Below are 13,623 nucleotides of genomic sequence, written 5' to 3'. Positions count from 1 at the left end.
CATTCCGAGTCGACTACTAGGTTGAGTGTATGTTTTTCTAGACACACGAGTGTTGTGAGTTTGGGAGGGCATTGTTCACTTATATGTTGGGAGGAGAGCGAACGGGTACATCTTTTATCCGCCACATAAATGAGTGACGAGTGTGTGAGCACTAGTCTTGAATTCCATTGTGCATTTGTGGTTCGCTTTGCGTGACGATTGTTAAGGTGGATTAGCGGTCGAATTGATTTGATCGGTTGACATTGATGGATGCTTGTTCGATTTTACCTTGAATCGTATCCATTGTTTTAAGATGTGTTTGGGGTGAAGTTGATTTATGTATTCATCGATGATTTCTTTGCTTAGGGACAAGCAAAGATCTAGCTTGGGGGAGTTTGCTATGTTCATATTTTATAGTGTTTTTACCCCCGTCCCTTAGTACTTTTTGATCTCAAATGAGCTCTTCGGAGCGATTTTTAGTACTAATGTGCTCTTTGTAGTGTGTTTGTAGTTTCAGGTTCCTCATTGTAGGAATTAGCATATTTGTGTGCATTTCTTAATCATTTGAATCAATGCAAGAGATTATGTACTTTCGAGAGCACACACACTAAGTTGGAAGAGTTTTCGAGCAAAGCAGATAGTGAAAGAACTAGAAAACCGACACTCGTCTACTCTATTGATCATAACTTACATTATACAACTCCAAATAAAGTGATTCCAATTGAGTTGGATTCTAGTTTTCAATAGCTTTCCAACGAATGGTCACTCGCCTAATTCCAACGAATAACGAAGGAGACATGGCATTTTAAAGATAGAGGATCGTGCAGTTTGTACGCGCGCCCGGCGGGCGAATGGCTGCCCGACGGGCGAACGTCTGCCCGACGGGCGGGAGCTACCCGACCGGGCGCGCGCCGATGATTTCCAGAATTTCTCCCTCCGCCCGACGGCAGACCTGCGCCCGTCGGGCGGATTTCGAGCTGGTCGCCCGTCGGGCGGAAGGCTGCCCGACCGGGCGACGACAACCCAAGGCCTTGTTTCTCGCGGTTTTCTTCCGGTTTTTCCTTATGTTTATGGGCAAACTATAAATACTAGGCTTAGTTATTTTAGTGGGACATCTTATTCTAGTATTGAAACCCTTAGTTTTATTTTCCTTAGTTAATTTCTCTCTAAATTCATGCAAACACTTAGTTTTCAAATTCAATAAAAATTCAAGCTTTCTATTGTCATTGTTCTTCAATTAGGTATTGTTCTTTATTTCAATCCTTTGTTTTGCTATAATCATGTTTTAAATCATGCTAATTTCTTTGTTTATTGTTAATATGCTTGAGTAGTCTAATTTCTAGGGTTTGGGGATCCATGAATAATATGAAGGAATATTGAATAATCATGATTGTTGGCATTGTAGTTGATTCATATTGATTGGTTTATTTCACTATACAATTAGATTTGCGCAGGTTTAATTGTGGTAGTTATGCAATATCAAATTAAGATTCGAGAGATGCAATTTGATGTTTAGGCTTGTGTCAATAGGTGGAATTAGAGTTAATACGTAGCGAGAGCCCGTTAATTCTAAGTCTATGATTAGTATCGATTCGAGAGAGCATGCTAGTCTAATTAATTACTTAGTTGATTATCGTGATTGTTCATTGTCCTGGATTGTTATTTGTTGGTGAACCTATGCCCTAGATTCCTTAATATATTGATTCTCACTCGTTTAATTATCGTTCGTAGTCTTAGCATACAAACCACCAACCAATTCCTGTTCCCAATAGTCTAGAATAATTAATTAATAGTAGTAAGAACGCCTGTTTCCCTGTGGATTCGATCCTGACTTCCCTTGCTACCTAGCTAGTGGACTTAAGTTATTTTTTATTAGGTGATACGACTTTAGCTTGTCAAATTACTACCATGTTCCTTCTCACCAAAGTGAGATTCCACATCATGCCCATTAACATGAGGGTTGTGCCCTTGCACGACAAATCCTAATTCATTTCATACAAAATATTCCCAACTGAACCCTACATGTGCGTTGGCTTACGTGAGCTAACCCTTCACATGTGGTAAAAATAAGTAGTACAACGAAGTACGAATAATTGGCTCAAAGTATGCTAGACATCTCGTACGATAGCATACAAATAAATAATCCATCCATTGCATGTGAAACAAACCATACATGCATAAATATTGAACAACATGATTGACAGCGAAATCCATACTCATGATAATCTCAACATGCTTGTTCAATCAACAATTCAATAATTCCAATAATATAAATCCACATGATCGTTCACCAAAGCATATATGAATCCACATAATATAATTCACATCATCAACAATCATGTAATGTCCTTGACAAAAGTGTGGTCGCCCTAGACTTGTACGTAGCTTGAATACCTAAGCGTAGGGGCCACTTTGCAATAACGAGCACTCACTCAGGAATCACCTCCTATCATCAAAATAATGAAACTTAAATTATTTCCATATTCATTAAATTTCCAGCAACTTTATAAAATTTAAAACCTCATTTAAACTTTAGAATTCAATCGTTTTTCAATAATATAATCGTCTCAATTTGTAAAACCAATCCCTAGTACAAAAACATACCTTTTCCGCCTTTAAAAATCAATAAAAATGAACACTTTAAGCCTTTATTCAAATCTGAAAATATAATTGATTATCATAATTAAAATCATCACCTAATTATGCTAATCAATTGACTCATTAGGTCTAGGTTAAAACCCTAACTTGAAAATCCCAATAAAACCAATTTAACATCATAAAAATCAATCCTTTATTAAAAAAATAAATCAGAAAATTCATCCTTTAATAATTAAAACAACCCTAATGAATCACAACTTGTAAATCCTCAAAGCACGGTATTCATAACCGATTCCCAGCATTTTAATTACTCAAAACAATAATAATATTATAATTTAAAATACGAAATTGAAATAGAATAGGTAAGGAAGAAGAGAATTATACCAATCCGGCCTATAGCACGGAACAATCACGAATTAGGGTGATTGGGCGAAAAAGAATTGAATAACGAACACGAACAACACACACACACACACGTCCATGTGTGTGCGCGCACAGCAAGGTGTGACGAGCAGAGGGGCAGCGCGCACGGCTGGGCGCAGCGTGCGAGCGAGAGAGGGACGAGGCAGGGGTGTGCGCTGAGCACACGAGCAAGGGAGACGAGGCAGGGGTGGGCGCGAGCACACGAAGCAACAGCAGGGCACAATAGCAGCGTAGGGCACGAGTGCTCGCTGCGGGCTGCGGGCAAGAGAGGAGAGGCGAGAGAGTGTGCACGAGAGTGTGTGGGCGAGCGACGGGCGAGCACGAGGGCACGAGGCCGTGCTGGCGTGCGGGTGTGCGGACGAGAGAGGAGAGGGAGTTGGAGTGAGGGGTAAGCAAAGCAAAAGAGGCTTTATGAAATTTTAGGGGTTCATCTAATGATGAGGAGTCCTATTTATAGGCTCCCTATTTTCAATGGGCTAGGCTTAGGAAAATAGAATTGGGCTTAGGGAACTAAATGATTGGGCTAGCTTATGACTTGAATTAAATTCTTTTGATTGGGCTCGTTTAATAAAACGAATTGGACTTTTCATTTAAAACCCGAAACCTTTAAAATTACTTGCAACCCATTTAATTTCTCGACTCAAGAATTAAATTCATTTCGTAATTAATTAAAATAATAAATATTCTAATTAAAATAAAATACACTTAAATAATATTTAAATGCGAATTAAATTCCAAAAATCATAAAATGCTTTATAAATATAATAATATATACTTATAAATATTATAAAAATATGAGGTATTATAGTATGAGTGTTTCGCATGCAAGTTATTATGATTATGCTATTGTACAGAATGTTTAGCATACATTGAGGCTATTGAATATTGTCTCAGTGCATCGTTTATTCTACCGCCGTGTAGAATACATGTAAGGAGTTTATGTGAATTGAACTAAGGACTATTCGTGCTAAGGGCATACCCCGCTTGTTAACAGGAAATGTCGGGTTATCTCAAACAATGTTTTTGAGAAGGAACAATGAGAGTAATTTCACTTGAGTCCTATGTTTGATCACAAGTCCTAAAGGATTAAAATGAAGTGTCATTGTTAATTGTGTAATTGTTGAATTGCTTGCATGTTATGTCTTTGGGTTGAGTCTTGAACGTAACATACTAATTAACGTAAAGTGTAACCCGAATGAGCTTCAAAGCTCTTGGAACGTATATACCTTGAGTATGACCAATGGGGGCAGTCGCGTCGGAGAAACTCGTACTCCTTGAATGATACAAGATGTTGTTTCATTCTTTTGGTTAATCGCTTATAAAATACGCAGGAATTTCGTTGGTATGGTCCGCCTGTCGGTAGAAAGCCCGACCTTATTTATTTGGTGCTTGGTGGGCTTCTAACACCCTCAGTTTCCCTCAGTAGTCTTTGTTATTATATTTTACCCGTTCGAAGCTAATTCTTATTAATCTATGAGTTAAGAGTCGTGTCAAGTCTCGAGTATGTCTTCATGATTAATTGTTTACTTGAATGGCTTTTGCATGTGGATTATCATTATTGTTGAGTGAAGCATGCTAGACTAGGATTTTATTCTAGCTTGTTCGTACTCAGCTTTCACTGACTTCGTGCTTCATGTCTTCCGGTCATGGTGTAACACCCCGACAATTCTCTCTTTTCTAAAATAACCTTTTAATATAAAACGTAAAGAATTATCAAGGCATTATCGCCCGTGTGAAAACGTAACGGCTTATTCAAAATTTTGCAGCGGAAAACATAAAACTAACTTTAGGTTTATAAATAATCAATTACAGACTTAATCCCAAAAACCAATCAACGAAAATAAGGAAATATAAATAGTACGACAAGTTTAAAGTTCAATTTAACAAACCCAAGTCACTTAGCAAAACAAAAAAAATACAAGCTCTCTAATCCCGATTCCAATGATGCATCATCTTCAAACCTGTAGATGGGCAATGCTTATTGATCCTTAGAGACTGCTCACCAAAATGGGTCATCACAGGATCAATAAGGCATAGCCATGATCAACACACACAAACAAAGCACGTAATAAGTAAAGCTGAGTACTACATACTAAATCAATAATAATTCTAACATGATTCTATTAAACGAACAATCCTAACATGATACTAATAACGTAAGTAAGGACAACCAAAACAAATTCACTTGAAAATCACATTTGACTAGAATAGACTAGACCGGACTAGACTTTTATAACATTAATATTATATTAATTGAAATATTCAATGGACTGAGTTGCTACTAGAAGTCTTCATTAAGGAAGATTAGGTACGGGCGCGACTCCGTAACCTCAATGACCTGCGATATAGAGGAACTTTTGAATAAAATAGAACCGGTGATCAATCCGGCCCCGGAAAAAGCCATAGGCGAACCATGACCCCACCCCTGCTTGTCCGTCACTTTAGACGTGCACAGTTTAAAGCTATTGCTACTCAGTTTCACTTTACATGATTTACAGATTAATACTTTGTTATGACTCAACAATCACATAAGTCATACAATCAACAATTAATCACAACTGTTTTTACCATGGAATTAAGTAAGTGATCACAAAGGTATCAATCAAGACTCATTCCAATTAATTCAACATTTCCTTTAATAATAATCAACCCCTCTAAATGGGTATAAGGTTTCAACTTAATAAACAAGGTCCTCGACCCTAATAAAGTAGTGAAAAGATAAAAGGGAACAAAGATCAATTGATCTAGACCAATATATATATATATATATATATATATATATATATATATATATATATATATATATATATATATATATATATATATATATATAGAATAATCTAGTGTTCCCAACCAACATGCATGCGTCAATCATCCATACTAACATGTTATAATTCTCATAACGAAATATATGTTCAACATGTTCATCCAACAACATTAAACATATAAATTCCAACATAACCAAGTTCATCGACAAATTCAACATGGTTTCAATAATAACACACATCACCAAGCACACAGGTATGTACGTACCTTGTGTAAACAAACTACGAGACCACTTTAATAATTCAAAAGTCGCCTACGGAGAATTCTCCACCTAACAACAACCAATATAGACGCATATCAATTCACATTGAATTTTCAGCAATATTAGGGTGCTTCAACCCCTTCCTAAACATAATTAGATCCTTTCCCAATATCAAAAATTGACTACTTAATCTTCTAGCATAGTGATTACTTCACTAATGACCATAATTTATCATAAACCTCAATAAACATTCCTTTTTAAAATTCCAGCAACATAAACTATTTTAAAACTTCACCAACACCAAATTAACATGCTTAGAATCATAAAAATCATAACTTTGGTAATTCATAATCATCCTACCATGATTTAAAATCATTAAAACCTTAAAAATTCATACTTTAATAATTAAATCCATTATTTCAATCAAATTGTATAATCTGAAAATTAATAATTTATTTATGCAAAACATGAAATATGAAATTCATAATTAATTCATAACTATAATTTAATTCAAGAAAAACATGAATTATATTAATAAAAATATAAATTAAAACATTAATTAGTTTTAAGGGTTTGAGAAATAACCAAAAATGAGGGAGAGTGGGACGCCGGCCGGAGGGGAGAGGCGGCGGCGAGGGTAGCAGTTGTCGGCGAACAGGGCACGGCTGGCCGGTGGCTCGCGGCGGACGTGTGTTGGGTGGCTGCGTGTGAAGCAAGAAACAAGAAGCACAAAGAGGAGAAGAACGATGGCCTATAGGCGCGGTAGCGGCGGCTGAAGCGCGGTGCAGCAAGGCGGCGCGGCACGGGGTAGACGCAGCAACAACAACCAGATAGTGGTGGCTGAGCAAAAACAAAACCAACACTTTCAAGAGGAGAGAAAACGAAAAGGATAAAGAAAGAAAAAGAGGAGGAGAAGAAGAATTAGAACTAACCAGGGCAACGGAGGAGAGATGGCGCGGTGGTCGTGAGTTGGTTGGCCGACGGTGGCGACAAGGCTCACGGTGTTGTCGTGGTTGCTGTCGAACAAACAACCATGCTTAAGGAGGAGCATAAGAAACGAAAGAAAACAAGAGGAAGAACGAACGAGAGAAGGAGGAAAGAATTACCGGCGGCGACGGAGAGGGACAACGACGGAGGAAGCGCCGGTGGTGACGGCGGCTGGGCAACAGCAACAATGACGACAATGAGGAGAGAAGCAAAGTTTTGAGGATTCCTTGTTTCTTGTTCACGTGAATAGTGAAAGAGAAGAGGGTTTGCTGTATTTTGTTTCACGTGAAATAGAAAAGGGAAAGATTGAGTTTTAGGTTTTATTGTTTGGGCTTTTCCAAGTGGGCTTAGAATTAGGATTTAGTTTTAGGATTTCAATCCAAAATCAATTAGGATCGTTTTCTAAATTCAATCGGTTTTCGTAATTCAATTTGTTTTCAACATAAAATTCTAAATTTATATTAATTTCATAAATCGTTGAAATATTTAAAACGTATAAAAATAAATATTCGCTAGTTACATATTTATTTCTAAAATTCGTAAATTCTATTTAAATATAATTAACCATACGTTAATTATATGAATAAAATGTATAAAATTACGGGGGATTACAATCTACCCCTCTTAAAAGAAGTTTCGTCCCAAAACTTGACATGAAAATTCACACATTTTTCAAAAGTTTCCAACTTATTCTTACTGGGGAAGTACTTATGCCCCTCATGCGCACTTTTTGCCAACTTAAAGTTGCTTGTGTTACTCATGAACACCTTTTTCTTATGCGGAGAATCTATTTACTTTGCACTAACATGTATAAGTTGCTAAAAATGAGCATAAAATTGCCATAAAAATAGGTAAAAAGTGCGAATTTCTATCGCATTCTACCCCCCTTAAAGAAAACGAGTTACGCCCTCGTAACACATCTTAGGGAATAACTTTGGATATTTCTCTTTCAACGAATTCTGTCCCCAGTACAATATTTTCACTCAAAACATTCCAGCAAATGGAATTCTACACTTTTTCCACACAATGCCTCAACATGTGACATCGTAATGCTCGCATGGTAACTATTGATGCACGAGAATTCAATCAAATCTAGATGATCTCCCAACTTCTCTTTAAAGTCAACAGTACATGCTCTCAACATATCTCCCATGGTTTGGTTAGTGCTCTCAGGCTGACCATCGGTTGCAGGGTGGAAAGCAGTATCATTTTCAATGTTGTCCCCAAGATTCAACTGGACCCTTTTTGCCAAAATTTCAGGCTTTTATGGTCGGTAAGGATCTCAAATGTTTTCTTATAAAGGAAATGTCTCCAAATATTCAAAGCGAACACAATAACAGTTAGCTCTAGGTTATGGGTAGGGTAATTTGTCTCATAAGGTTTCAACTGACGCTTGAATCTTAGCAGGATCTACAGAAACTCCTTCTGCTCACTTTTCCTTTTTACCGAACCTCATCACGCCTTTCATGGGTGCATAATATAACTTTTGGGCTTAACTCTTAGCTCTTTCACCAATTCATATAATTCCTCCCATCTTTTCAAGACACCAAATGATTTCTAACGATCCTGGACCTCTCGAATCTTCTCTTGAATTTATTCCTTTACGTAACGTAGTTTTCAATCAATTTAGTCCTTCACTTTTCCGTCGGTGTCACTTATACACACATGACTTTAATATTTGTATACTTCATATAATAAAACTAGATTCTTTCTAAGCGTCTCCAAATAATCCTCAAGTGTTTGTCATGCTCTTTCTCATTCCTTGAATAAATCAGGATATCGTCAATAACATAATAACGAACTTAATTCGGAATTCGTGGAAAATCTTATTCATCAAATCCATAATTATGGTAGGTGCATTGGTTAACCCAAAATACATTACTCTAAACCCATAATGACAATAACGAGTCCTAATGAGGTCTTAGGCCCTTATCAGCTATTCTCAATTGGTGGTACTTCAAACACAAATCAGTCTTCGGGAACACACTCGCCCAATTCAATTGGTCCAATATGTCATCTATCCTAGGCAAAGGATAATTGTTCTTGATGGTGTTTAGTTCCCTAAAATCGATGCATAATTCCATACTCTTATCTTTCTCCTTAACAAACAACACAGGAGCTCCCCACGGTGATGCACTAGGCCTAATATACCCCTTAACAAAACAACTCTTGCAACTGTGTCTTCAATTTTCTCATTTTAGGAGGTGTCATGCTATAAGGTGCTTCAGATATGGGTGTTATTTCAGGATTTAACTCTATAGTGAACTTAAAGGCTCTAGCTGGTGACATACTCGCAATTTCACTAGGAAACACATCAATGAATCCACTCACAATGGCAACATCCTCGATTTTCACTCCAACTTCTTTACTCACCTCTAACACACTACAAAAAAAAATAGTTCACACTCCCTATTCATCAATTTCCTCACTTGCATTACAGAAATAACTAAAGGTTCTTGGACTTCTCAAAACATCTACATGAGGTCAACCTTCCAATAGGGTTCCTTAAACTTACTTTCTGAATTTGAAAATCTACCTTAGCCTTGTACAAACTTAGCCAATTCCTCCCCAGAATTACATCTAGGTCCCCAAACTAAATTCTATCAAATCAGAAGGGAAAACGCAATCTTATGTCTTCAAAGGAAAGTTCTTAAACAACTTGGTACACCTTAAGGTTACACACCAGTAGGTATACTAACAGGTAAATCAATCACCTCAAAATCTACTAAATTTAGACTCTTAGCCGCAGATGACGAAACAAAAGAATGAATTACCCTGAATCAAACAACGTTTTAACTAGCACGGAGTTAATAGAAAAAGTACCATAAACTACGTCTGCAGAATGTTCAGCTTCATTTCGACTCATCAAGAATAGTTTACCCGGTGCCTTATTATGGTTGTTGTTCTCATTGGCATACTTATTGTGGTTACCCTGGCTGTTTTGTGAACCTACAGGCTTCGAACTCTGATTTCCGGATTAGTTATACCCTGACTTCCCTTGGTTACCACTCCCACTGTTATTTTGTTCCTTTTTTTGCTTGGTGAAGCACTCATACTCCCTATGCCCCTTTATCTGACAATAGTTGCAATTCACCAATTCTCCCATACAGTCCTTCCTAGGGTGGTTATTGTTGTTAGGGGTGTGCATGATCCGGTCCGGACCGGAATTTGGACCAAAACCGGATCGGAATTGGACCGGACCGGACCGGACCGAAGGATTCCGGTCCGGTCCTCGGTCCTTGGAAAACATCAATTCCGGTTTTCCGGTCCGGTCCGAGTAAAACCCGGAAAATTTCGGTCCGGACCGGTGACCCGGTTCATTTATAAAAATAATATATTATAGTCTAAAATTTAACATATGCTAAAACTCTAATGTATGCAAAACTTTCTTGGCATTACAAAAATAAATAAAGTTGTTCTTTCATCCTCCTTGTTCCTATTTATGTACAAAGTACGTACTACTTCTTATTAAAACCAAGATGTTATATTCATCGAGTACTACTTGTTTTTTTCCGTTTAGTATTTATGAAATGATATTGATGGTGCATTGTTGATATGCAGATGTTGAAGTTATTTCTTTTCACTTTTCTTGTTATTTTTCATTATTTTCTTTTGCATGCGCTATTTAATTTTCACTAATTAATATATTAACCTTTTAAATTTATAAGACTAACTTTCGAATATACTTTTATTTGAAATTATTTATTGACTAAAAGATTAATTTATATCTCAGGTTGTACATCATACAAATTAAAAATCTTCAAAAAATGGGTAAAGTTTCCAGTTATACTCGCAAATGCAAAAAGAAATTATAAAACAGGTCCAAACCGGTCCAGACCTGGACCGGACCTGAAAAATCCGGTTTTGGACCGGACCGAATGATCCCGGTCCGGTCCTTGTGAGTGGGTCGAAAAAGCACGAGGCTAATGCGTGACCTCGTCCCTCGTGGGCGTGACGTCGTCAGATCAAGTGTAGTTAGATTTCCTGTGAGTTTACACCCAATCGACTGGTAATATAGGAGTCGCCATTCAGTTTTTAACGACAATGAGAAAAACTGACAAAACCAGGTTATCGTGACATAAAGGGAGTGCAATTATGTTCGACCACGACGGCCTTAGATTCCCTTGTGATCCCTGGTGTGGGAATCGCTCAACGTACACCCGCAGGGCCGAGATTGAGAGTTTGGGGGACTGTAACTACCGAGAGGAGTGCTCATCGATAACTCCAGAGGCAGGTTATCCTTACTAGCTCAGCATAAATAATTGAAGGGACATGCGTTAACTATTAAACAACTCTGAATTGATTTTAGCAATATGCAACACATAATATTAGATCGATCGTGATTATCTTGTTTAGATTGATTTAAGGTACTTAGCATGATAGTTCAATTGTCCAAGATATTATCTTTATTAGGCGTGATAGATCAATCAAATTAATAGTTTTACAATTTTATAAAAGGGTGATGAAAGCGATTAAATCATACGAAGGGACACATTACGACGCACCCTTGAGAGGTGCGTCACGGTTCTCAGAAAACTAACCACTTGGCTTTGCTATTTCTCCTTTTATTTAACGAATGTCGGGTTTCTGAGCAGTGTTCCAGTATTTAGGCTTAATTCATCAGCTACAAGGGACAAGATACGTTCTGTTCGACTTTTGGGTCGATCACGACAGAACGCGGGATCAATTTCGCAGCGTGAGGCTTAGGCTTAGGGTTGGAGTCAATTATCAGATTATGAATTGTGTGTCTTTTTTGTCGATTATGAGGCTGTATTTATAGGGAAAGAGTTGGTGGAAAGATAGAACTTTAGAATCCGAACCCAAAGAGAATTCGGAGACAACACGTCCCAGGTACTTTCAGCGCCCAGGGCTGGGCGCCGAAGATTTTGGCGCCCAGACCCTGGCGTTGAAAATAGGGTCTGAGCCGAGCCTTTTGTCAGATTTGGACTCTTAATCACGGAGCTTTTGAGACTTATCCGAGTTTCTTAGTGCGTATCAACTTATGACGGAATGCGTCTGGGCCTGTTACGAACTCTGGGTTCGTTAGGAATTTAATTAATACGTAACTCTTATTTTCGAATTATAACAGGAATAGAATTCCTTTGCCAATTCTATCTCTTTTAGGACTTTATGTTTGAGTGTAACACCTAATTCCGACAGATTTCTATCTTTTATGTCTTGCCACTTTTAACAACTACTTCTTACGGCAGTTACTATTTTTAGCAGGTTTCTATAAATAACAGGTTTGGTTAAAAATGAAAAGGGTGATTTGAGATTCGTTATTTTATAGGAGATGCGTTGCCAAGCGGAGATTTACGTTCTCATCATCGAACCTTCCCTTTCGGGAATGGGGACAAAAGTAGGTGTCTACAGTTAGCCCCCACTTTGACTGAGTCTTGGAGTAAGACGATGGTCAAAGTATCAGACGGAGTGCTTCATACAAGCCATGGTGTATGTGACCTGTTTTGCGAGGGACTCACGAGCCCCCGAGTGATAACATTTGACTTAAGGGTCATCACTTGAAGTGTTAACATATTCCTCACGTGTCATTGGAATTTGTTAAGTATAGAAACTCCCTCTCTTTGTCATTGGGAGTACCTACAGATGTATAGAAACTTCCTCACTTTGTCATTGGAAGTATCTACAGATGTTTTCGAAATCAAAGCTATAAAGTGTAACCAGGCCTGGCCAAACCCGATCACGAGGTAAAAATGTTTTTAAAGATTCTCATTTTCAGGGTTAGCTAAACGAGAAAACCCCCTTTGTTTTTATGGGACGTAAAACGAAGGAAAATCCAGCACATCGCTCTTTTTTGGAAAAGCGGAAAACCAATCCTTTGATTTTTGGAAAAGGGAAACCATCTTTTGATTTTCGGAAAAAGATAAACCATCTTTTGATTTTTGGAAAAAGATAAACCATCCTTTTGATTTTTGGAAAAAGATAAACCATCCTTTTGATTTTTGGAAAAAAATAAACCATCCTTTGATTTTTGGAAAAGGATAAACCGAGAAAAGTTATTGCTGCGACAAGTAAGGACCTGCGCGGTTAGTGGCGCAGACCCCGCCCGCTGAAGGTGGGCGAGCCTGATTTTGTTGTTTTTTTTTGGAATATTTTATTTTTGAAAACTGAGGACCTGCGCGGTTAGTGAAGCAGACCCCGCCGGCTGAAGATGGCGAGCCTGTTTTTGTTTTTGAAGAATTTATTTTCCCTCGAGGGATGCTCGGATTTAGTTGCAACCTGAATGTGGGTTGACAACGTGCTTAGACCGACCATTGTCTCGTGGTCATCATCTTTCATGGTTTTGAGCTAGTCTTTACGGCTCAATTTTGCCACTACCTGGGTCCTTGATTAGGGGACTATGTATAAGTATCAACGGCGACCTTTGTCTTGAGGTTGTAATCCGTTTTTTTTGAGATTATCCAAACACGGGACTTCTTACAGCCTAGTCTGGGAATATTGTTTTAACTTTGTATACTCTCTTTTGAAATATATATTTTCTTTCGAGCCCCCAAGCATTCGCGCTTGACGGTCATTTCTTGTCAAAGAGGTTCCTTGGGGATACGGATTTTGTAATGTCCTTGATCGTGTTTGGGATCGTGCTCGTAAGT

This window comes from Spinacia oleracea, chromosome 2, assembly GCF_020520425.1.
Source record: "Spinacia oleracea cultivar Varoflay chromosome 2, BTI_SOV_V1, whole genome shotgun sequence".
Lineage (NCBI taxonomy): Eukaryota > Viridiplantae > Streptophyta > Magnoliopsida > Caryophyllales > Amaranthaceae > Spinacia > Spinacia oleracea.
Note: the sequence above shows the minus strand (reverse complement) of the source record.